This window comes from Argentina silus, assembly GCF_951799395.1.
Source record: "Argentina silus genome assembly, chromosome: Y".
In the NCBI taxonomy this organism is placed as follows: Eukaryota; Metazoa; Chordata; class Actinopteri; order Argentiniformes; family Argentinidae; genus Argentina; species Argentina silus.
This window is the reverse complement of record NC_139654.1, coordinates 41,081,892-41,108,593: the sequence shown is the minus strand read 5'-3', so window position 1 is coordinate 41,108,593 and position 26,702 is coordinate 41,081,892. Positions and strand designations below refer to the sequence as shown.

General features: G+C 41.2%; 1 pseudogene across 1 annotated transcript in view; it reads left to right on the top strand.

Moving 5' to 3' along the window:
* LOC310824125 (cytochrome P450 3A30-like) overlaps window positions 1-26,702 on the top strand; it is a 64,593-nt pseudogene that overhangs the window by 19,531 nt on the left and 18,360 nt on the right. Inside the window, exons 12-14 of the transcript in view lie at window positions 22,201-22,361; window positions 25,143-25,362; window positions 25,565-25,727. The product of the transcript in view is annotated as a cytochrome P450 3A30-like (transcript). The remainder of the gene's footprint in view (window positions 1-22,200; window positions 22,362-25,142; window positions 25,363-25,564; window positions 25,728-26,702) is intronic.

Sequence of the window (26,702 nt, the reverse complement as noted above, 5' to 3'; positions counted from 1 at the left end):
ATAGCCTCCCAGTCTGTTTCTGCAAGGAACTTCTAATTTATGGATTCTGTACATTGTTTTATGTTGAGAGTCTTGTCAAGTCTGAATATCTTAGAGTTGGGGTTTGTCCTCTACCTCCAAATATAAACGAGGACAATCACTTTGTTTTTCATACAGGTACCACTATTGTATGTATTTCTGTAATCTATGTTTCTATTACTTTACCATACTATGAAACTAATTGAATATGTTTTTAAGCGTCCAAAAAGCATTGATACCATTTCCAAGCACTCCAAGAATCATTTTGCGTTGCTGCTGCAGCAGCTGCGCAATGTCAACACTTTACACACGCACTGGTGTAGCATGTAACATTAAAATCCATCAACTTCATATCACACCATTGATGATTGGTGAACTTGTTGGATCAGTTAAGGCCTGTGCCAGAAAACAGTACACACACCAATCACACAATGGGACTATAACAGGCACATACAGTGCATTCTGAAAGTATTCAGACCCCTTCACTTTTTCCGTATTATGTTATGTTACAGCCTTATTCAAAAATAGATGAAATTATTTTTTTTCCTCATTAATCTACACACAATACGCAATAATGACAAAGGTGCTTCAACAAAAAACGTAAAGGGTCTGAATACGTATGTAAAGGTGATATTTCAGTTTTTTATTTTGAATAAATTAGCAACAATTTCTAAAAACCTGTTTTTGCTTTGTCATTATGGGGTATTGTGTGTAGATTGATGAGGAAAAAGGCTGTAACATCACAAAATGTGGAAAAAGTGAAGGGGTCTGAATACTTTCCGAGAGCACTGTACTTACATCTTGATTTACAGAATCACACCTCGTACACACTTGCAAGTGATAGCAACGCCTATCACCTGTCCCAATAAAGGGATGCTACAAGCGCACCATTTCATCCTTTCCACTCTTCACTCTCTGACTGTCTGAAGTGTACTGTAGTTGTGTTGTTGTAGCTGGGTACACCTCAGCCTATGATTCTCATGGGGCGTTAGGTTGAAAAGTGTACTGTAGTTGTGTTGTTGTAGCTGGCTACACCTCAGCCTATGATTCTCACGGGGCGTTAGATTGTCTCTGATAGAATCCTACGGTTCAGCTCAACGATGATTTTCACCTTCTGAGCACCTGTTAACTCTCTGAGCTAGCAGGCTAACCTGTGAGCTCTCAATTTTTTGTTATTGTTGAACCCTAGCTCGACGATAATTCCTCAGGTTATTATTAGAACTTGCAAGGTCACATGTGTAGGCTACAGCTAGCACTTGGGACGGACGGCTAACTAAGTTACTTGTTGTTTCCGGACAGCTGAGAACCTTGGCTAGCTTTGACAAGGTAATATTGAGAAATATTAGCACCCTGTTTGCAGGAGGGTTGGTCAGCTTGTGTTTGTAGCCCTAGGACTACTGAGCACTTTCTAGTAATTAATAATTTACTAGCTAGTTACCTCGTATAATGATCTGGAACATACCAGTTCTCTCTGGTGTGGGACCACCATATCTAACTATGCGGGTACCAGTTCCCTGTGGTAGCACGTGGGTGTAGCAATGCTGAGGTGTGCTGATATTATACCTGTTTGTTGCATCGTGCGCTGTATCTAAACTAACCCCACAACAAAGTCAACTAATAAACATGGGCTACGCATATCTTAAACATGCCTGTGTGTGTGTGTGTGTGTGTGTGTGTGCGTGCGTGCGTGCGTGCGTGTGTGTGTGTTTGTGCGTGCTTGCGTACATGTGTTTTTTCGGGGATGCAGAGAAAGTCTTCCAGCTGTTCCAATGACAACATCCATCCATCCATACATACATAGACCTATGCATTTAATTCTGGTTTGTTTATAACTAAGAGGAAGACACATTTATCATCAAAAACCACTAGTTATCATCAAAAAGGATGGTCACAGTTTGCTAAAAAAGAGTACCTAAAAAGCCTGCAAAGGTCTCGTAAAAGATATTGTGGACAGATGAGATGAATATTATCATGGACTAGAGTGACAAAAGTTTGGAGAAAAAAGGATCTGCCCAAGATCCACAGCATACCACCTCATCTGTGAAACATGGTGCAGGGGGTGTTAGGTGTGGGCATGTATAGTTGCCATTAGAACTTGCTAACTTGTCTTAATTGATGATTGTACCTGCTGACGGCAGCAGCAGAATGTATTCTGAAGTGCACAGAAACATCTTGTCTGCTTGAGTGCAAGCAAATGCCTCCAAATGCATTGGATGGAGCCACACCATACAATAAAACAATGACCCAAAACACTGCCATAGCAACTAGTGGAAAGATCTTGATTGGCCAAGTCAATCTTCAGATTAAAATTCAATTGAACATGCATTACATTTCCCTAATGATAAGAATTTAGGCAAAAAGACCTCAAAACAAACAACAACTAAAGATGGCTGCAGTACAGGCCTAGCAGAGCATCACCAAAGAAGATGCCCAGCGTCTGGTGAGGTTAGTGGGTTGCAGACTTCAGGCAGTTATTGTCCACTAAATACTAGTGGATTGTCCACTAAATACTAAACATGACTGCTTCATTTGGACATTTGATAAGTCTGTCCCATTACTTTTGGGTACACTGAAATAGGGGGATTATGCATAAAAAGTGGGGTAATTTCTAAATGGTGAAACCAATGTGTATACAAATACCATCAAATAAAAGCTGAGAATCTCTACTTTAACCTTGTAGTAATTGTTTAATTTCAAATCCAAACGTTTGATAAAGTTCTTCATAACCAACATCAGGGAGATGTGACCAGAGAGTGGATCCTGGCTTTTAGGGCACACACTTGCCAACACACATTCTGGTGTGACATGTGGGATGTCTTATTGATCTATGTTGCTTTGGCTGTCTCCATGTGTGGATCATTGTAATCAGGGGTGGGGCTGGCCTTTTAAACACCTGTGCTTTGTTTCATTTAGGGAAAACAAAGAGATTTTTAACATTTCTTTTAAAGAGACAACACACATTTTCTGCCATGCCTCTGTCAATTGATTTGGCTTTAATCAATGGTTTCTTCTTGATGTTGTGTACATGTTTTCATGCCTTTGTCACCTTTCAGAGGAAATCAAGGAACCTATCCAGATCTGATGTCGTATTAGATGAGTCAAACCCTGTCAGAACATAGTTTGCTTTTGCTAGATTCTTTTCTTTTCTTTTGTCTAGTATTGGTATACATGGTCGAAATGATGCACTCATGTTTAGTATTTGGTTGACAATACTTTGTATGCAATAACCGTCTGGGACCCATTGACCCCACCAGGTGCTGGGTATCTTCTCTGGTGATATTCTGCCAGGCCAGCCATCTTTTTGCCAGGTCTTTTTGCCCAAAATCTTACCATCAGAAAATGAAATGCATGTTCAGTAGGATTTAAATCCAAACATTGACATGGCCAGTCAAGGACTTTCCACTTTTTCGCCCTGAAAATCTCCCTAGCTCCAATGGCAGTATGTTTTGGGTCAATGTCTTACTGTATGATGAAGCGCCATCCAATGAATTTGGAAGCATTGTTTTTACTCGACCAGACAAGATATTTCTGTACACTTCAGAATACATTCTGCTGCTACTGTCAGCAGTAACATCATCAATTATGATAAGTTAGCAAGTTCTAGTGGCAGCTATACATGCCCAAACCATAGCATCCCCTCCACCATGTTTCACAGATGAGATGGTATGCTGTAAACCTTGGGCAGATCCTTTTTTCTCCAAACTTTCCTCTTGCAATCACTCTGATAATATTCATCTTATCTGTCCACAAGACTTTTTTCCACACCTCTGCAGGCTTTTTAGGTACTTCTTAGCAAACTGTAACCCGACTATCCTTTTTAAGAATAACTAGTGGTTTGCATCTTGCAGTGAAGCCTCAGCCATTTGCGATTGCTGAGCTCATCAGTGCTTGATTTTGGCAAGTCTAAGGTTTTGACTAGGTTTCAGATTTTTCAGCTTTCACCATTTGTCAATTCCTTTGCTATTGTAATGTATCTAACACCTTGTCCTTTGTTGGGAATGATATTTAAGGAGAGGGACAGCGAGATATTCTTTGAGTTTTGGGTTAGGCCCATCAAGGGCATCATTCTCCCGCGTTGTCCTTGATGCACGTTAACGTATGGTTAAAACTTACAGACGTATGTTGTTTTAAATTGTGTTAAATTGGTTATTTTGTTGATACTCTATTCTCATTCTTCCTATGGGCATTAATGTGATGTTGTGCGCTCGATAAAGGTTCTGTTAATCAGGGCTGGCTCTAGCCATTTTGGTGCCCAAGCATTTTTCCTTCTTTTGCATTATCAAATGTCTAAATTAAGCACTCATGTTTAGTATTTGGTCCCCAATCCTTTGTATGCAAAAGTGCAAAAGTCTGTGACCCATTGACCCAACCAGACGCTGGGTATCTTCTCTGGTAATGCTATGTTGCAGCGACTGTTGTTGTTTTTTTAGGATGTTTTGCCCTAAGTCTCCTCTTGAGCAAATGAAATGCATGTTCTATAGGATTTAAATCTGGAGACTGACTTGGCCAGTCAACAACTTTCCACTTTTTGGCCCTGAAAAATTCCCTAGTTCCTATGGCAGTATGTTTTGGGTCATTGTCCTGCTGTATGATGAAATGCTGTCCAATGAGTTTGGAGCCATTTACTTGTACTTGGACTGACAAGATGTAAATAAATGATTCTCAATTATGGTGAGCACTCTTTGGTTATCCACTGGAAGTCTTCCTTGGCCTACTAGGTAATTTGCGATTTCTGAGCTCACCAGTGCTTTCTTTCCTTTTAATGAAGTTAAATGAAGTTCCAAACTGTTGATTTTGGTAGGTTTAAGGTTTTGGCTATGTTTATTTTTTTTCTGATATTTCAGCATCATAATGGCTTCCCTGACTTTCAATAACATCTCTTTGGTCCTCATGTTGACAAGACACCAATAGCAGACTGCACAAATTATGTGACGGAACACACCTGACGAACACACTTGTCAAGCCAATTGTCCTATCACTTTTGTGTAGCCTGAAATAGGGGGATTATGCATAAAAGTGTTGGAATTTCTGAATGATAAACCAATATGTACATTATATAAAAAATAAAAATCTCTACGTTTTTATTTCAAATCCAAACAGAAGAAAAAATGCTTCACTGTCCCATTACTTACGCACGGTACTGTATAACCTTCTGTGGAAAGGGTTTTACATGGAACCCAAAAGGTTTCTTCAAAGGGACAGTGGAAGAAGAACCCTTTTTGGTTCTAGGTAGCACTTTTTCAAAGAGTGCAGGATCTGTGATGGGTCTGTCTGTCTCTATCTACGGTATATTTGCTTGAATGCCACAGCCTATTTAAGTATTGTTGCTGACCATGTGCATCCCTTCATGGCCACAATTTACCCACCTTCTAATGGCTACTTCCAGCATGATAATGCACCATGTCACAAAGCAAAAGTCGTCTTAAACTGGTTTCATGAACATGACAATGAGTTCAGTGTTCTTCAGTGGCCTTCCTTGTCACCGGATCTGAATCCAATAGAACATCTTTGGGATGTGGCACAACGGGAGATTCACATCTTGAAAGTGCACCTGAAAAATGTGCAGGAATTGCGTGATGCAATCATGTCATCATTGACCAGAATCTCAAAGGAATCAATGTCACGAAGAATTGAGGCTGTTTTGAGAGCAAAGGGAGGCTCTACCTAGTATTAGTATAGTGTTCCTAATAAAGTGTTGGGTGAGTGTATATCTAACTATCTTTGTTTTTGCTGGTCTGTAGGATCTATGATGGCCGTCAGCCCGTCCTGTGTATCATGGACACAGCCATGATCAAAACCATCCTCATCAAGGAATGCTACTCCCTTTTCACTAACAGGAGGGTAATACGCTAAATTGAAGTTGTTGTATGGGGAAAAAAACATAAGGGCTCATTAAATAGATAATTTCATTGTTATTATAGCATTATTAATATTCGGTTAATTTTGCAGTATATAATCATTGTTATTTTTCTAGAATTTCTATCTCAACGGGCCTCTGTATGACGCTGTGTTTATCGCTGAGGATGATGCATGGAGACGGATCCGCAGTGTCCTGTCTCCCTCCTTCACCAGTGGGCGGATCAAAGAGGTACAGTCCCATCTCTCCTCTCCTTCTTTTATTCATTCCAACAACACAAATAAATGAATGACTAACAACTCTGACGTGTGTGTGTGTGTGTTTATGTGATTTGTACTATGTGTATAGTGTGTATTCATTGTTGTTTGTTGTTGTGTGAAGCAGCAACTTTAATTGTCTAAGACAAATTTCCATCCGGGACAACAAAGTATATTTAATCTTATCTTAGATAAGTTCAGTGGTCAGATGACAGAGTTTAGAATAATAGTTCATCTTTGGAGTCACTTATTCCTTGACTATATACATAATGTATATTCTCAGGCTATATAAACATTAAAATAATTCCTGTTTCAAACATGATATTAACCCATGTTTTGCATATATTAATCCATGTATCAATCATCATATTTTTCCATGTATCCTTCCCAACTCAGATGTTCGGGATCATGAAGCAGCACTCTGGTAATTTGGTCAGCAATCTGAAGAAGACGGCCGATAACGAAGAGCCCATTGAACTAAAAGAGTGAGTATTTCTCTCCGAGAAGATAAGGTGAATTTGTAATTTCAGTGAACTCCCCCTTTAATTTTGTGGTTGTGGTTCTGGTGGTCAAAGATTTTGTGGTTGTGTTCCAGGTTCTTTGGACCATACAGTATGGATGTGGTCGTCAGCACTTCATTCAGTGTCGACATCGACTCCCTCCACAACCCCTCTGACCCCTTTGTGACCAACATCAAGAAAATGCTCAAGTTTGACATCTTCAGCTCACTGTTCCTCACAGTCGGTACAACTGCCTCCATATAGCTTTCAGTCTCAATCATTTTGTGCTTAATAAATGAAGCTATTGATTTCATTACACTGTGGAAACACTCTATGAGACCACCAGTAGCTCTCTGTCCTTCCTGGCCTACAATCTGGCAACCAGCCCTCACATTATGACCAAGCTGCAGGAGGAGATAGACACTGTTTCCCAACAAGGTAACCCCTCTGCAGACTCCTATATAGTACTATTCATGTGGAACAGGAAATATGATAGTGACAGTATTTTAGAGGGTACTGATGAGTGTGTAACCCCTGTGCACTGCAGACTCCTACAGTATCTATTACTATTGCTTTGGAACAGATGGTTAGATAGGTGACAGTATTTTGCAGTGTGCTAATGTGTCTGTAGCATCCCTGTGCAGACTTCTGCCCAGTATTATTCATTTGAAACAGGAAGTAGATAGGTGTTGTTGGAATCTTCAGAATAGTTAAAAGGCCAGTACCTGAGGACCTGAGGGATCTACAGGGTATATACCTTAAAAGCATGTCTGACATGCAGTGGTGTGCGTGACCATAGAGTGATTTCTAAACTAATACAATTATCTTAAAATAAATTATAAAACGAACAGGTTATCAGTGCAGAGACTTGTATGATATGTGCTCTCCATCTGACTCGTGCTGCTGCATTCTGTATCATTTGCCAATAGCTTTCTTTGGTCGACCAGACAGGAGAGTGTTACAGTAATCAAGGCTGCTAGTAATACAAGCATGCATTTGTCATTCAGTGTCAGCCTGGGAGAGGAAAGGTTGCACCTTTACAGCTGTGTTCTGTAAAGGTCCATGTAATATTCAACCTTTTTAAAAGCTTCCTAAAGGTTGTAATGACTCTCTTTAATCGGTAGCGATCAGGGAACGAGATCCCTTGAAATAAATATGTCATTTACAAACGCTGTTTTGGTTCGGAAAACACGCTTTTTAAAATGGAGTGTCCTACCTGGTTTTTGCTCGAATGACTAGTTCTGTGACATCCATATGTCCGCAATGCATTTCACCAGGAAATCAATCAAACTGTTTGACTGGTGCTACAGAGTCGATAGTTGCCCTTAGTTTGGTGTTGAAGCTGGTTAATAAATCATTATCACAGGAGGAAGCTGTTGATGGTGTACTATTCATATTCATCATCATGAATCTCATCTGCTCAGCGACATGGCTAGATAAATAATAGAGGATGCAACAGGAGTAAGACCCTTTGTAATCACTAGGTCCAGGGTGTGGCAGTGGTTATGGGTGAGCCCAGTAACTCGCTGAATAAAGTCCGTAGAATTCAAGAGATTCATCAAATCCATGGCTGTCGAGTCAGTCTCATTGTCCACATGTAGGTTAAAATCACCAATGATAATAATCTTAGCATAATTTGAATGAAAGGTAGATGGGCCTTGGATGAAACCGTGATCTTTACATTTCTCATCCTTGTCATCAGGTGTCTTTATCACTCATTACTGTGCAACAGGAGGCTGATGGAGGTAGAAATGGGAGGACAGCTCATTGTAATTAGAGCTTGACAGACATATCTGATATTGGCCTTAAAGAAATATCGGGGAGTTATTCACCATGTTATATATAATATAGAGGAAACTGGACAGCACTTATTATGGATCATTTAACACAATTACACATGACACAACTGTGTTAACAGAGACACAATACGTCCTGCTCCTGTACATGTTTGTATGTACTGTACATTTTCCCCTATGTCTGCTAAGGGCTTCACTGCTTTTTCCACTGTTTATGTGGCACATAATATATTTATATGTAATTGGCCACTTACGTAAATGTGTTATTTTATATGTATGCACTTTATCTTGCATGTTTACAGACTCCCCCCATTCAATTTCACGCATTTCTATTTGGAGTATAAAAGGCACTAGATCACCTGCGGGTATATAAGCTGTGGCTTGCGCTGCGTTCTTCAGTTGGCAGTTAATACCTGAACCAGTAAAGACTGAGGACCAGACGACTCACTAGTGTGTTTTCCATTTATTCTTAAGCATAAGCATTAATACAGTTTGTCATTAATGTAGGCTTTCTATTTAGTGTACCGTTAGGCATAGTAGCATATGAAGTTTGTAGTTTGTTAGCGGTAATTGCGCTAGCTTGGTATCCTAAACGAGGACGAGTTAGCACTAGCTTGCCGTTTACGATGAGTGGTTGTTGTCAAATGACACCTGACAAAACATGTCGAAGGGAGTCTGGTGTAACGTTTGCCTGACTCCACTGATACAGATGTATGTGTAGGATTTAATGTTAGAGTGTTTTGTAGTTTACATTTTCTTTGTTTTTCTTCGTTTTCTCCTAACGGTTAAGAGAAGGTAGACGGTTAGAGCCAGAGCCCGAACCGCTGATGAACAGCGCTGTAGTTTACCGTTGCCAAGGCAACCAGGCAGCTCACAGGTTGTACCATATTTCTAAATCATTATTTTGATATAATACTGAAATGTTGATATTATATTGTTATTGTTTTACATTGTAATTTGTATTGTTCCAACTAAGTTCAGTTGGCAGTTATGTTTTCCATTTATCCCCCCCCCTATACTAACCCTAACCCCAACCCCACCCAGAGACCTCTTCATCCCCGCTACCCCCCTTGTACAAGTTCTCTCCTGCTAATACAAATAAAATGAAATAGCCGACTGCCTATGGCCCCTGGTGTGAGCATTGATTACTTTGTCTTATGATGACTGTTGGATAGATGATTCAATTACTTAAACAAATGTATTGTTGTAAGTCGCTTTGGATAAAGGCGTCTGCTAAATGCCATGAATGTAAATGTAAATTACAATGGAGGGCCATGTCCAGAAACGACCCCGAGCCCCTACCACTGATCTATATACCTATATCTATGTCTGTGTTTTGTCTATTAATTAATAATATGATGATGATTAATCCCAACGACGTATATTTTCCAAGAAACAACATGAGCATATCTGTAATCAAATAAATATCTCCTGCGTCATAATGCTGTTGTCTTGATGACGCTGCTAGCAATGACGTAAATTTATGTAAAAGTCACTTTGGTCACTTGAACCTCCAGTTGTTGTCAAATAGCCTTTGCTGATTGTCATTTGTAATGTGGTACGCTCATTAGTGGAAATAGATTCAATTACATTTCAACACAATGGAGAAAAACTGGTGGGACCCGCCGCAGGTAAGTTTGCCTTGCTCTATTTTAGTTTAAATAAACGGGAATACTTTACATTAAATTGCCCCAATACTTGGGCCAAATGTCCAAGGACGTAGGATGTATCTTTCGAGAGGGGGTGCTGCCTAAATGTTGTGTAAAGGGCTGTGCCATGGCTGCTGGTGGGCCGGTCGATCTGTGGGCTGCGGGGCCGGTGAGCGACACGATGTGTGGGCTTCGCGCAGATCCACCCTACCTTCATCGAATAAGCACTAGGCCTACAAGCTCCTGTATATTTTCAGCCTACCTCAAGTCCGTGAACTGCCTTCAAGTAAACGCAAAGCTGTAAGAAGCAGGGCTGAAAATTAATCAAATTTAATCAAATCAAGCTCTATCATCCGTGGTGACAACATGTTACTGTACACTTGTTTGTATTCGTATGTTATCGTCCAGTCAAAGTAGCCTACAATTCAAAGCAACATTTCCCCCACAATCAGGACCTAGACCTACTGCAAAGAAATACTCTTAATTGGCTACACTTTGTTGTTAGATCGCTGTGAAGTAATTCATCCGACTCGGCAGACAGTTTGATCCCAACATCAAGTCAAATCGCGGTAATTTCGGTGAGCGCGCAATTCCAAAAACAGCTGTTTGTCAGTGAAAGAGCAGCGTAACAGCCTAAAAAGTGAAACGGGACGAGCTCAATCGTTGTTACAGAGAGAAATGTGGCTGCAAAATCAACCATTTTAAAGATCAACATTAAAACGAGACAGCTTTATAAATAACCTATAGAGGATGGACTATCGAAGAAAGATGATTGACAGAACAATATCAAAATGGTTAATTTGATGTTTTCAGGTAGGCCCTATCTAAAATATAACCAAACATAGTTGGCACTAATAGGTCTTAATCGACAGGACCTTTCCTTAAGTAAGTCGTAAGTTGACTTTGCAAAGGGCCTACAATTACTTACTGTACAGGCCTACATGATTTGCAATATAAATTGTGTCGGATATGTTGAATAAAAGGTAGATGTAGGCCTTTTTTAAAGGCAAAACTAGAGAGCCCCTTTTGGGGAATTGGGAACGCAACAGCCTATTCTTGAAATCATTGTGAGGTACCGCAACCTCTTTGCGAGGGAAGCCTGTTATCTAACGCAATCATATTTCTTGACGTTTCCCTGTCATTGTGTCTGTCATCTCCATCAGGAAGTTTCAAAGCCCTATGCTACTGTATTTGATAACTACCCACTCACCCCATTCAGGATGGCTAAACATAGACAATATGTAAAGATCACTGGAGACAATTGAATGGTTTTATACTCAGAAAAGACAAATACATTCATAGAGACATTCTCGAGACTGCACCTGTAGTGTGTTCACTGTATGTCCACAGGAGTGTAAAGAGGATCAGGCTGCCCTGATGATGGAGGCAGCAGGACCGGCAGCTTTCGCAGCCTACACCCCACTCCCACAGAGGACATCAAGACGGGCCAGGCACACGAGAGAGAGGGCCAGAGTGGCTAAAGAAAGAAAGGAAGAGAAGGAGGGTTGGAGGAGGGAGATGGAGGAGAGAGCGGAAGAGGTGGAGGGAGCCCAAAACCTTCTGCATAAGGTGAAGGAGCACACCGATGCAGAGAAGGAGAGGCTGAAGGAGGAGAGAGAGAGGGTGGACAAGGACAGAGAAATGGTGGACAAGGACAGAGAAATGGTGGAGAGGAAGAGGAAGATAGTCAACCATCTTAAAGATAATATGGAGAGGAAGAGGAAAGTGTTGGATAGAGACACTGAGAAAGTGAATGAATGCAATGCAATACTCAGTCGCATTCAAAAGACGCAGGAAAATAACAAAAAGGATTTGGAGGAGAGGATTGTCCAGTTGGAAATAAAGGCGAAAGAGGTGGAGGAGGTGGAGAAAGTGACAAAGGAGATGGAGGAGACTTTCCAGAGGGAGATGGAAAAAACAAGAAATGAGATGAAGAGGAGAGAGAAGGAGGTGGAGGAGAGAGAGAGGGTGGTGCAGAGGAGAGAGAAGGAGGTAAAGAAGAGCGAAGAGAGATTAAAGATGAGTGAGAAGGAGACCGAAACAATGGAGGTGATGAAGAGAAGGGTAGAAGAGGTTGACAGAGAGATGGAGAGAATCCTAGAGGAGAAAGAAATGGAGGTGAAACAAGTGAAAGAGAGGATGGAGGTGATGAAATGGGCAGAGGAGGAGAGAGAAAAAGACAGGAATGAGAAGAAGAAAGAAAAGGATATTGAATGGATGAGAAAGGAGTTGGAGGTGATGAAGAGAGTAGAGGAGGTGGAGAGAGAGAAGGAGAAAATCCTGGAGGAGAAAGAATGCGACGTTAAACGTGTGAGAGAAGAGATGGATGTGATGATAAAGAATATGGTGGAAAGGAGGGAGAGGGAAGTGAAAGAGGAGATGAGGATGAAGACAGAGATGGAGAGAGAGAGGGAGAAGATTGAAAAGGAGAAAGAAAAGGTTATTGAATGGATGAGAAAGGAGATGGAGGCGGGTATGAAGAGAGAAGAAGAGATGGAGAGATAGATGGAGAGAATCCTGGAGGAGAAAGAAAGGGAGGTGAAACAAGTGAAAGAGAGGATGGAGGTGATGAAATGGGCAGAGGAGGAGAGAGAGAGAAACAGGAGTGAGAAGGAGAAAGAAAAGGATTTTGAATGGATGAGAAAGGAGTTGGAGGCGATGAAGAGAGTCGAAGAGATGGAGAGAGAGATGGAGAGAATCCTGGAGGAGAAAGAATGTGACGTTAAACACGTGAGAGAAGAGATGGATGTGATAAAGAATATGTTGGAAAGGAGGGAGAGTGAAGTGGAAGAGGAGATGAGAAAGATTACAGAAGATGTCGTGAAGTGGATGAAGACAGAGATGGAGAGGGAGAAGGAGAAGATTGAGAAGGAGAAAGAAAACGATATTGAATGGATGAGAAAGGAGATGGAGGCGGGTATGAAGACAGTAGAAGAGATGGAGAGAATCCTGGAGGAGAAAGAAATGGAGGTGAAACAAGTGAAAGAGAGGATGGAGGTGATGAAATGGGCAGAGGAGGAGAGAGAGAGAAACAGGAGTGAGAAGGAGAAAGAAAAGGATTTTGAATGGATGAGAAAGGAGTTGGAGGCGATGAAGAGAGTAGAGGAGGCCGAGAAAGAGATGGAGAGAATCCTGGAGGAGAAAGAAATGGAGGTGAAACAAGTGAAAGAGAGGATGGAGGTGATGAAATGGGCAGAGGAGGAGAGACAGAGAAACAGGAATGAACAGGAGAAAGAAAAGGATATTGAATGGGTGAAAAAGGAGTTGGAGGCAATGAAGAGAGTAGAAGTGGTCGAGAAAGAGATGGAGAAAATCCTGAAGGAGAAAGAAGATGACGTTAAACGCATGAGAGAAGAGATGGATGGGATGATAAATAATATGGTGGAAAGGAGGGAGAGGGAAGTGAAAGAGTTGATGACAAAGATTACAGAAGATGTCGTGAAGAGGATGAAGACAGAAATGGAGAGAGAGAAGGAGAAGACTGAAAAGAAAAGAGTAATGGCGGCGAACCTGGAGTTTGCCAGAGAGAGCATGGAGAGGGCTTTCCATAAAGGGAAACAAAATACAGGTATGCCCTCCATTATCTGCTTACAGTGCATTCTAAGGATGATCCTTTTGGCTTCTCAAATCACCTCAAAATAATTTAGATTTTATCTATACAAATGATAAGACAATTTTTCTCTTTCAGATATTTCAACACAGAGACAATTCTGGAAATCCACAACTATCTCGAACTTACTACCACAATAACTACCCTGCATACTACCACTATAACTACACTTGCCGTTTCAATTCTCTTTCATTAAAGTCATATTCAAAGGCAAACTGTGTGTCATGTTTGAAATGCTGTATTTTACAAGTTGCATAGCTGTAAACTATGTTGAGTGATGATGAGTTTAGGAAGAAAAGGTATGTAAAAAATGAATACTCCTGCACACACGATTGTTACCTCTGCTTATTTATTGTGTCGACGTTTCGGTTTATGACCTTTATCAAAACATTTTTATCTGTGAGGTCTGTATTCCTAACACCACAAAAAGACAAAGTGGTGGTGTTTGTGTTTTTTACATTTACAAGTTGAGGAAGAAAAAACATGGCACATGTATGCACATGGGTTAGATTAGAAACAATCTGGGTAAACCTTAATTTGAAGAGGTATGCATGAGGTCTGTTATGTTTTTCTCTATATGCCATAATATTGATTACAATGATCAACATATTTGTACCCTGAAAAGAACCCAAACTGAACAAGTTCCCCATTATAAGTACCTGGGCATTTAGATAGATGATACACTTTTAAAATACATGTTGAAAAAGTGATCAACAGTTTGCGAGTTAGACTTGTACTTGTTTTGTAAAGAAATGTCTTGCTTCACCTTTGATAATAGGAGGAAGATTGTCTTGGCAACGCTCCTCCCTGTCCGTGATTATGGTGACACAATTTAAAATCACACGACAGCCTCAATTCTTAAACCACTAGACCCGATTTATCACTCTGCTCTGCAGTTCATTTGTAGGCATGTTTTCTGTACCCACCATTGTCTTTTGTATCTGTCTGTGGGTTGGGATTCTTTGACGTTGAGAAGGGCTTATCATTGGATTTCATCTGTATATAAAGCAGTTCTTTTAAAACTCCCATTTTACCTCACATCATTGCTTTTATGGCGACTTATTGGCGATCAAACTTGCAGCTTGTTACTATTTAATGTGCTACAAGTGATTACAGAATTGAGAAGAACTTTTTAGCTGCTGTGCTCCTCAGATATGGAATGATCTTCAGGCTAGACTGAGGTTGGAGCACTTGGTCCCTTACACTTGTACCATCATCTGCTTTTTAGTGGACAATATATGCAATAAATACCTTTTTTACACAAACATCTTGAATCAGAATGGGTCAGCCCTAGCCTCTTACACAAACAGTGTCAGAGTCAATGGGTACAAAACTGGAGCAAACGTGTGTATACCAAGATACTGTACCTCGACTCCTTTCCATTCCAAAAGAAATGTGTCCCTTTCCCTTCACTCAAATGTTGTGGATGACATGTACATAAAGCCACACACTGATGCAGGTGTGATGTTATGAGAGCTTTAGCATTTAGCATTTCCTGTGTCCAGGCGTTCTATTCACTTCTAATAGGACAAATGAAGGTACACTTGCCTCATAAGGCTCATTCTTGTTTCATTTGTCCTATTAGCTCCTACTGACCTCACTTTACACAGACACAGAGGAGGAGAGACTCAAACTCATTAGAAGTTTATTACTGGATCAGTTTACAAAACAAAACAAAACTGCATGGAGCGTACAGTACAGCAGAGCTTGGAGTACCAGACATGAACACACACATCGGAGCTGTCACAGTGGTATACCTTGGATCACACACACACAGACACACAGACACACACACACACACACACACACACACACACACACACACACACACACACACACACACTCACTCTCTCTCAGGGCAGCATGCGGATAGCTCCATCCAGTTTGATGACCTCTCCATTGATCATGGGGTTCTCAGCCAGTGATGTCACCAGGTGGGCAAACTCTGCAGGGTCTCCCAGGCGCGAGGGGAAGAGCACTTGGCGGGCTAGGAATGAACGCACCTTCTCAGGTAAACCCGCCAGGAGAGGAGTGGAGAACAGACCTAAGGAGAGGGAGAGAGAGGTTGTCTGATATGGAGAGGAAGGGGGTGGGGGGGGAGTGTGTGAAAGAGTGCGTATGTATGTGTGTGTGTTTACTGACTGGGTGCGATGGTGACCACACGAATGTCCATGGGTGCCAGGTCTCGGGCGATTGGTAGAGTCATCCCAACAATACCCCCCTTAGAGGCTGAATACGCAGCCTGACCCACCTACAGAGAGAGAGAGTGAGAGTGAAGGAAGGGGCTGTTGAGACAGTGTTTGTGTGTGTGTGTGTGTGTGTGTGTGTGTGTGTGTGTGTGTGTGTGTGTGTGTGTGTGCGTGCGTGCATGGTGCAATAGAGGTCTTGGCGATCTGTTGGTTCTTGTGTGTGATTGGCTGATGGTACTGCAGCATGTTGACCTCTTCCTCACTGCAGGGTCTACTACAGTTGGAGCAGTCAGAGAGCACAGCCTGGGCCCCTGCAACCAAACATACACCCTGAAATATGGTTTGGACAAAGGATCCCAATGTCAAGATAATATTGCTGTAGGGAGGCTACTCTATGACACAATACCATGTGGAAATGTCAATGATTTTCTAAAGATGAGTGGATAGTGGATAGTGGATAGTGGATAGTGGATAGTGGATAGTGCCTGGTGGGGTCGCAGACTTCAGGCAGATTGTTGACCTAATACGAAACATTAGTACTTTATTTGGACATTATATGATACTTTTGAAGCCCTGAAATAGTGGGAGTATGTTTACAAATGTTTTTTTAAAAACCCATTGAATTAAAGTTGAGAATCTCTACTTTGACCCCATAATAATTGTTTGATTTCAAATCCAAGTGTAGAGCTAAAAGAACAGAAAATGCTTCCTCTTTCCAATACTTATGAAGAGCACTGTATTCATGTTAATCAGTTGCTTCATTACTGTAATATGTGATGTTGTTTTGAACTAGTATTTTGAAATTCTGTTTTTAGGAGCCAATGATATAAAACAAGTGCATACATGTAAAGAACATAACACATTTTTAGAGGAGTTCAAATATGTAAAATTCAGTATTACTCGAAAGAAAATATTTGCCCAAAAATATTTGCCCCATAGTCCTTCTTGAATCAATGGGTCTGCAAACTATTAAAACCCGATAGGGATCAAACAGGCAGCAACTATTAGCAGGATGTTAAGATAAAGGCCGACAATAACATCACTGAGTTTTGCCCTCTGCGCAGGGATCCCCTTTCAATCATTCACTAGCCATGGCTTCAACTTCACCTCTCACATACTCTTTCGCCTGTGTTTCATGATCTGAAACACAGGTGTCATGACGGGATAAAATAATCACTTCAGCAGACGTGTCCGGGGTTACTCAGAAGAAGCGATTGAACCTGTAAAGATGGGTTACCTTCCGTACTTCTCCACCGAGACATGAACTCTCCTTGCCTTACTCATCACTCTGATCGTAGTGTAAGAAGTTTTAATAAAAAATATTATTTGTTAGTTAGTTAGTTGTGATAATACATACAAATGATAGTATTGATAATTACAGTTATCTAACAGTTTCAATGATACCTATGACTTGATCGTTTTGCTTTTGTTTCAAGTCAGATTGTTGATTTATATTTGTTCCGACCAGGTATGGATACTGGCCATATGGAATATTCAAAAAACTAGGCATTCCTGGTCCTAAACCCATCCCTTTCCTCGGGACGATAATGGGATATAAGAAGGTTTGTAGAGATTAAGCCCATAAACAACAACATTGTAGACTCATCCATGATGTGTGTTGTTGTGGTGAAAGCCATGGGAGCTGAATATGAATTGTTTTACCCAGAAAAATGGGCAATAAAGCTTTTGAACGAAAACGAAAAGAGAGGAGTGCGAGCCGGTCTGTAGTGGAAAAGGGCCATCATAGACTAAGCCACAATTCAGGTTTATGACAAGCATTTATGAACTGGCTATTTTTTTGTTTTGTTTTTTTGTTCCCAGGGTGGTTTCACCAATTTTGACACAGAGAGCTTCCAGAAATATGGGAAACTGTGGGGGTGAGTCTGCTAAACTGATCCTGGTTATTGTTAACTATGATGGATATATATATCTCTCAGTGTCTACAGTATACACTCTTAAACCAGGCGGATTTTCACAAACACAGACGATCCAACCGACGAAATGGTCTCATACACCAAGACAAATGATCTGTCTTGATGCAAGTACACTGCCCAAGCAACAATTTCATGCTTCCACATTAATAATTTGAATCTGTTATTGAGCGATTTAAGTTTTAAGCTTTTAAGTATTCTGTAGTATGGTCCCAAACACAACTTGTGTGTTGCCAATGTTTGACAACATCCTGGATTCTCATTGGTTGAGGCTCCTATATTGCCTCTGAGCACGTCTCAAACTGCATGAATAAAGAGGAGCCACGACATGTCAGAATTCAAATCGGAAGTGATTGTGTCTTCCCTCCATGTCATTGAAAGGGCAAAAATGTAATTAAAAAAATAAAGAAAAAAAGGGTTCTAAAAGGATTCTTTGGTTGAATAACTCTTATGGGTTCCATTTGCAGTGCCCTGCGTAAGTAATGGGACAAGCATTTTTTCTTCTTTTGCATTATGCAAATGTCCAAATTAAGCACTCATGTTTAGTATTTGGTCCCCAAATACTAAACATGTATTTGTATGCAAAAGTGCAAAAGTCTGTGACCCATTGACCCGACCAGACGCTGGGTATCTTCTCTGGTAATGCTCTGCCAGACCTATATTGCAGCGATTGTTGTTTGTTTTTTTAGGATGTTTTGCCCTCCTCTTCAGCAAATTAAATGCATGTTCTATAGGATTCTATAGGATTCACTTTTTGGCCCTGAATAATTTCCTAGTTGCTATGGCAGTATGTTTTGGGTCATTGTCCTGCTGTATGGTGAAATGCCGTCCAATGAGTTTGGAGCAATTAAGCAATTAAGTTGTACTTGGACTGACAAGATGTTTCTGAACACTTCTGAATTCATCTTCATCAAAGGAGACAAGTGAGCCAGTTACAGTGGAAGCCATACATGCCCAAGCCATAACACCCCCTCCCCCATATTTCACAGATGATGTGGGATGCTGTGGATATTGGGCAGTTCCTTTTTTTCTCCACACTTTACACTTGCCATCACTCTGGTACATGTTTTTCCAGAACTCTGCAGGCTCTTTTAGGTACTTTTTAGCAAACCGTAACCTGGCCAGCCTGTTTTTGTGGCTAAGTAGTGGTTTGCACCTTGCAGTGTAGCCTCTGTAGTTCTGCTGGTGAAGTCTTCTGCGGATGGTAGTCTCTGACTCATTGACGCCTACCTCCTGGAGAGTGTTCCTAATCTATGGGGCAGTTTTTTTTTGTTTGTTTTTTTAATTATGGTGAGCATTTTTTGGTTATCCACTGGAAGTCTTCCTTGCCATTTGCGATTTCTTAGCTCACCAGTGCTTCCTTTCCTTTTAATGAAGTTCCAAACTGTTGATTTTGGTAGGTTTAAGGTTTTGGCTATGTTTCATTTTTTTCTGATATTTCAGCATCATAATGGCTTCCCTGACTTTCAATAACATCTCTTTGGTCCTCATGTTGACAAGACACCAATAGCAGACTGCACAAATTATGTGATGGAACACACCTGACGAACACACCTGTCAAGCCAATTGTCCCATCACTTTAGTGTAGCCTGAAATAGGGGGATTATGCATAAAAATGTTGTAATTTCTGAATGATAAACCGATATGTACACAAATAACATCAAATAAAAGATGAGAATCTCTACGTTCTCATTTCAACTCCAAAAAGAAGAAAAAATGCTTCACTGTCCCATTACTTTCGCACGGTACTGTATAACCTTCTGTGGAAAAGGGTTCTACATGGAACCCAAAAGGTTTCTTCAAAGGGAGAGTAGAAGAAGAACCCTTTTTGGTTCTAGGTAGCACTTTTTTTCTAAGAGTGCAGGATCTGTGATGGGTCTGTCTGTCTCTATCTACGGTATATATCCGCTTGAATGCCACAGCCTATTTGAGTATTGTTGCTGACCATGTGCATCCCTTCATGGCCACAATTGACCCATCTTCTAATGGCTACTTCCAGCATGATAATGCACCATGTCACAAAGCAAAAGTTGTCTTAAACTGGTTTCATGAACATGACAATGAGTTCAGTGTTCTTCAGTGGCCTTCCCAGGATCTGAATCCAATAGAACACCTTTGGGATGTGGTAGAACGGGAGATTCACATCTTGAAAGTGAACCTGAAAAATCTGCAGGAATTGAGTGATGCAATCATGTCATCATGGACCAGAATCTCAAAGGAATGTTTCCAACATCTTGTGGAATCAATGCCACGAAGAATTGAGGCTGTTTTGAGAGCAAAGGGAGGCCCTACCCAGTATTAGTATAGTGTTCCTCATAAAGTGCTCTGTGAGTGTATATCTAACTATCTTTGTTTTTGCTGGTCTGTAGGATCTATGATGGCTGTCAGCCCATCCTGTGTATCATGGACACAGCCATGATCAAAACCATCCTCATCAAGGAATGCTACTCCCTTTTCACTAACAGGAGGGTAATACGCTAAATTGAAGTTGTTGTATGGGGAAAAAGGGCTCCTTAAATAGATAATATCATTGTTATTATAGCATTATTAATATTAGGTTAATCTTGCAGTATATAATAATAATAATTTTTCTAGAATATCTATCTCAACGGGCCTCTGTATGACGCCGTGTTTATCGCTGAGGATGATGCATGGAGACGGATCCGCAGTGTCCTGTCTCCCTCCTTCACCAGTGGGCGGATCAAAGAGGTACAGTCCCATGTCTCCATAAACCTCTCCTTCTTTCATTCATTCCTTTATACAACACAAATAAATGAATGACTAACAACTCTGACGCGTGTGTGTGTGTGTGTGTGTGTGTGTGTGTGTGTGAGAGTGTGTGAGAGTGTGTGTGTGATTTGTACTATGTGTATAGTGTGTATTCATTGTTGTTTGTTGTTGTGTGAAGCAGCAACTTTAATTAATTAATCCAAGACAAATTTTCATCCGGGACAATAAAGTATATTTGATCTTATCTTCGATAAGTTCAGTGGTCAGATGACAGAGTATAGAATAATAGTTCATCTTTGGAGTCACTTATTCTAAGTGACTATATACATAATGTATCCTGTATGGATGTATATTCTCAGGCTATATAAACATTAAAATAATTCCTGTTTCAAACATGATATTAATATATGTTTTGCACATATTAATCCACGTATCAATCATGATATTTTTCCATGTATCCTTCCCAACTCAGATGCTCAGGATCATGAAGCAGCACTCTGGTAACTTGGTCAGCAATCTGAAGAAGACGGCTGATAACGATGAGCCCATTGAACTAAAGGAGTGAGTATTTATCTCCGAGACGATAAGGTGAATTTGTAATTTCAGTGAACTCCCCCTTTAATTTTGTGGTTGTGGTTCTGGTGGTCAGAGATTGTGTGGTTGTGTTCCAGGTCCTTTGGACCATACAGTATGGATGTGGTCGTCAGTACTTCATTCAGTGTCGACATCGACTCCCTCCACAACCCCTCCGACCCCATTGTGACCAACATCAAGAAAATGCTCAAGTTTGACATCTTCAGCCCACTGTTCCTCACAGTCGGTACAACTGCCCCCATATAGCTTTCAGTCATTTTGTGCTTAATAAATGAAGCTATTGATTTCATTGATTAGACTGACATAAACCACACTGCCAATGGTTTGCGCTCTACTCATTTGACAAACACATGGGCCGTGTCCAGAACCAACCTCTAGTTCCTAAATGCTGGACACTTGGAGATCTGAGTGTATTGGATACAGAAGTGTCTAGGGATAGAGCCTAGGAGTTGTTTCTGGACAGGGCTGTGCATTGAATAGGATTGGAGTCACGTATCATGGTATTTCCTGTTCCTGTTTGTAACCGTGGCATTTCCTGTCCGTCCAGCATTCTTCCCCTTCATGGGTCCTGTTATGGCAAACATGGAGGTATCCCTATTCCCTGCCTCGGTCACAGATTTCTTCTACGCTGTCTTTCAGAAGATCAAGTCCAATCGCGTGGCTAGCACCAGGAAGGTATGTAAATATAACTGATCAAATATACGATCTTCAGCCAGTATTGTGTAATACAATTGTAGAGATTTGGTAGCATCTGGTAGTTCTCATGTGATTTTGATCTGACGTAAGCCTGCTTCCAGAGTCGGGTAGATTTCCTGCAGCTGATGATAGACTCGCAGAAAGACAGCAACTCAAAGGGAGAGGAGCAGAGTAAAGGTGCCTGCCTTAAACACACACACACACACACACACACACACACACACACACACACACACACACACACACACACACATCCACACACACACACACACACACACTGTATACTAGCATCTAACACACACACATACAGTACCTGCCTCAAACACCTATACCTACAAACACACCTACCACCCCATTTCTCCCATCATCATAGGATTGAGTGACCGTGAGATCTTGTCCCAGGCAATGATGTTCATCTTTGCTGGCTATGAGACCACCAGTAGCTCTCTGTCCTTCCTGGCCTACAATCTGGCAACCAACCCTCACATCATGACCAAGCTGCAGGAGGAGATAGACACTGTGTTTCCCAACAAGGTAACCCCTCTGCAGACTCCTATATAGTACTATTCATGTGGAACAGGTGATAGTGACAGTGACAGTGTGATAGTGACATGATAGTGACAGTGTTTTAGAGGGTACTGATGAGTGTGTAACCCCTGTGCACTGCAGACTCCTACAGATGGTTAGATAGGTGACAGTATTTTGCAGTGTGCTAATGCGTCTGTAGCATCCCTGTGCAGACTTCTGCCCAGTATTATTCATTTGAAACAGGAAGTAGATAGGTGTTGTTGGAATCTTCAGAATAGTTAAAAGGCCAGTACCTGAGGACCTGAGGGATCTACAGGGTATATACCTTAAAAGCATGTCTGACATGCAGTGGTGTGCGTGACCATAGAGTGATTTCTAAACTAATACAATTATCTTTAAATAAATTATAAAACTAACAGGTAATCAGTGCAGAGACTTGTGTGATATGTGCTCTCCATCTGACTCGTGCTGCTGCATTTTGTATCATTTGCCAAGAGCTTTCTTTGGTCGACCAGACAGGAGAGTGTTACAGTAATCAAGGTTGCTAGTAATACAAGCATGCATTCGTCTCTCAGTGTCAGCCTGGGAGAGGAAAGGTTGCACCTTTACAGCTGTGTTCTGTAAAGGTCCATGTAATATTCAAGCTTCCTAAAAGCTTCCTAACGGTTGTAATGACTATCTTTAATCGGTAGCGATCAGGGAACAAGATCCCTTATAATAAATCCCTTATGAATAAATATTTCATTTACGAACGCTGTTTTGGTTCGGAAAACACGCTTTTTAAAATGCAGTGTCCTACCTGACATTCGGTTTGCATATAAACATGTTGTGAGTGCCAGGGGTGTTCTAGGGGAGTAGACTGACCTTTCTCTGGTGGCTGCCTCTCCCAATCGTGTGCGCATGCAGAAAAACAACAGCTAATGTCCAACACTGCAAGTTCATTTCGGGGGGATATATTATTATTAGGGAGGATGTTGTTGTTTGGACAACTTCAGACAGAATTTCTCCACGATGGCAGATTTCCGGCAAACTTACTTACTCTTCTTTAAGTGATACAAATATGTTTTAGTCACATTCTTGATATGGGTTTCAAAATTAAGATCTGAGTCAATGGTAACACCTTGTTTTTTTGCCTGGTGCTTAGTGTTACTGTAAGTAGTGTCTTTAAGTGTGCAGACAGTTTGACCAGGACAAGGACAAAGAGCATTTTGGCATCAGCATTAATTAATTAATTCTAAGGTCATTAAGAACCTAGTTAATAACTTAACAACATAGTGCTATCTCAGTGCTATGATCGGCACAAAAGCCAGATTGGAACATGTCAAAGGTACAGTTGGGAAGAAGGAGATTATTTAACAGTTTGAACACCTTTTTTTCAAGAATTATTATTTTTTTGCTTAAAAAGGGAAGGTTGGAGATTGGCCTAAAATCGCTAAGGACTGAAGAGTCTAAGTTACTTTTCTTCAGGAGGGGTTTCACCATGGTAGTTTTAGGTGCAGATGAACAGACCCCCACTTTGCTGAGCATTTCTGTATGACCACTGCAAAAGAGTTCATAGTGCTTCCATGTGGTGGAAGGTGGGGTAACAAGTCATCAAACACATCTTCAGGTCTTGCCTGAGTGATCCTCCTCACCTAATATTGTTTCTCTTATCTCAGAAGTATGTTGCAAATTCCTCACATTTGTAGGTGGAGAGCAGATCACCAGGTGTCTTGTGGGCGGGATTTATAAGGCTGTCAATCGTTGAAAAGAGCACTGTTTGAGTTGTTATGATTCATTATCAATTTTGAGAAATGATCCGGCTTGGCGTTTTTTTTATTGCCTTATTAAAAGCAGAAAGATGCTCTCGAAGAATATCAAGGTGGACCTGCAGTTTTTGTCAGCTCAGACTTTCTGCAAATTCTTTTAAATTTGGCCACAGCCTTTTTCAGTTTGACTGGTGCTACAGAGTCGATAGTTGCCCTTAGTTTGGTGTTGAAGCTGGTTGCTAAATCATTATCACAGGAGGAAGCTGTTGATGGTGTACTATTCATATTCATATTCATCATGAAATTCTCATCTGCTCAGCGACATGGCTAGATAAATAATAGAGTGAAAATATATTTTTCCCCACTTCTAATAGACTGACATGCATTCATGTTTAGCCAGGTTTCAGATAAAAACATTACAGTGCAGCTTTCGCTCTGAGATAAGATCAATAAAGGTTTTGCCAGATAGGGACCTAATATTCAAAAGCACCATGGTAATGTTCTCTGGGCTGTTCGGTGCTGCCCGGCCACAGTTAATGGAATGGATACCAAGTTATTCACATTTGAACCACCTGACAGTTTTCTTGTAGTCTGTCGACTGTGATAGGAAATAATAGACTATAGCACATTCAGTATTCCAAGCAGTCAATCCACTAAAAGCAGCCCAGTTTAGTGGCATTTTGACTTCTGATTGATCCTTGTGTACATCTATCATTTACATTGTTCAGTGGAATCTAAATGTATTTTCTTCTAACTATCAAGATAACATTATTTAGCGATTTTTTTGTTTATTCATGTACAACAAAAAAGCAAGTCTCTATTACACACGTACATTGAAAGTAATGGCGTTCTGTATGCGGGTGTCATGAAATTAGGCTATGCAGATTAGAATAAGTACAGTACTGTGTTCATTTCCCAAAAAAAGAACACAAAAAACTAACAGCTCTTCAGATTTGCGACGAAAAAGAGTTAGTTCTGGGCTACGGCTACGTGAACGACCAATCACTAGTGCTCATGTGAGTGTAATATCCCTGTTCAGGCTCCTATCCAGTACGAGGCTCTGATGCAGATGGACTATCTAGACAGCGTGATCAACGAGTCTCTCAGGTTGTACCCCATCGACTTGAAAGAGTCGCCAAGAAATCTGTTGAGATCAGCGGCATCACCATCCCCAAGGGTATGGTTGTCATGTTACCCATCTGGACCTTGCACCGTGACCCCGATGTGTGGGAAGACCCAGAGGAGTTCAAACCAGAGAGGTAATGGGCCACATCTTAACCACAACCACAATATCAATCACAACAGCAACGATAAGAGCAGTGTTCCACAAACAACCATAAAACAAACCTAAATGCGACGACCAACACAAACAGGTTTCTTCAACCATGTATAACCATCATATTACTGTGATTTAATTGATATGTTCTTTAACCCCTCCTCCTCTGAACTCTCCGTGTGTAGGTTCAGTAAGGAGAACAAGGAGAGCATCGACCCATACACCTACATGCCGTTCGGGTTGGGCCCACGGAACTGTATCGGGATGCGATTCGCTCTGGTATTGATGAAACTGGCGATGGTGGAGATTCTACAGAGGTTCAACTTCACCGTCTGCAAAGAGACAGAGGTGAGACAAAATAATGATACAATGATTGTAAATATAATTTTGTACCTATGACTTTGTTGAGTTTCTATATGTAGCAGAGGTGATTTTGGAATCACACTCGCGTGATGAGGTAGCCCTGCCTGAGACATGTAAACTGAAGTGTCGCCCTCAGACCTTGAGGATGTCCTCTTGGCTTAATAGTAGCGTTTGTGTCTTCCACATGGGAGACCCGGGTTTGAACCCCCATACTACAATTCTGTACTTGCGTACTGCATGAGTATGTACTCCCCATTTAATTTCCCAGATTGCATTTTTCAGTACTAGGCGCCAATCATCCTCAGTATAGGCTACCTACTAAAATTTAGTAACTAAATGATGGAAGTGTGAGATTTAAAAAAAAGCTATTTGTATTTCTGCAAAACTCCCTCGAGACTTCATAGGGCCATTTTAATGTATGTCGACCCAAGAGACGTTGTCCAGGAGTTTGAGTTTATTTGAATTTATAGTGCAATGCTACCCGAACGTAACAGTGACACTGTATTAGGTAACATTCATAGTGTAACGCTGACATCTGTTTTACTCGTTCCTTCATACTGTAACGACCCTGTGTAAGGCCCGTTAGCAGCTCCGCCAAGGGAGTTAACTCTCTTGGTGTTGTGGCTAGCGCGGCCGGTTTGTAAGCGGAAGGTTGCGAGTTCGATACCCGCTTAAGGCAAGCTGCTCTGCCCCGCCGTTCGCTACATTGGTGTTAGAAGTGGGATGGCGCCCGTGAGGCCATCGGAGAGGCGTGTCCACGTGAGAGACTTGTATAGTGAAGCGTGAGGGCACGCTCTCCCGAACGGAGGGGATAGTGTAACGACCCTGTGTAAGGCCCGTTAGCAGCTCCGCCAAGGGAGTTAACTCTCTTGGTGTTGTGGCTAGCGCGGCCGGTTTGTAAGCGGAAGGTTGCGAGTTCGATACCCGCTTAAGGCAAGCTGCTCTGCCCCGCCGTTCGCT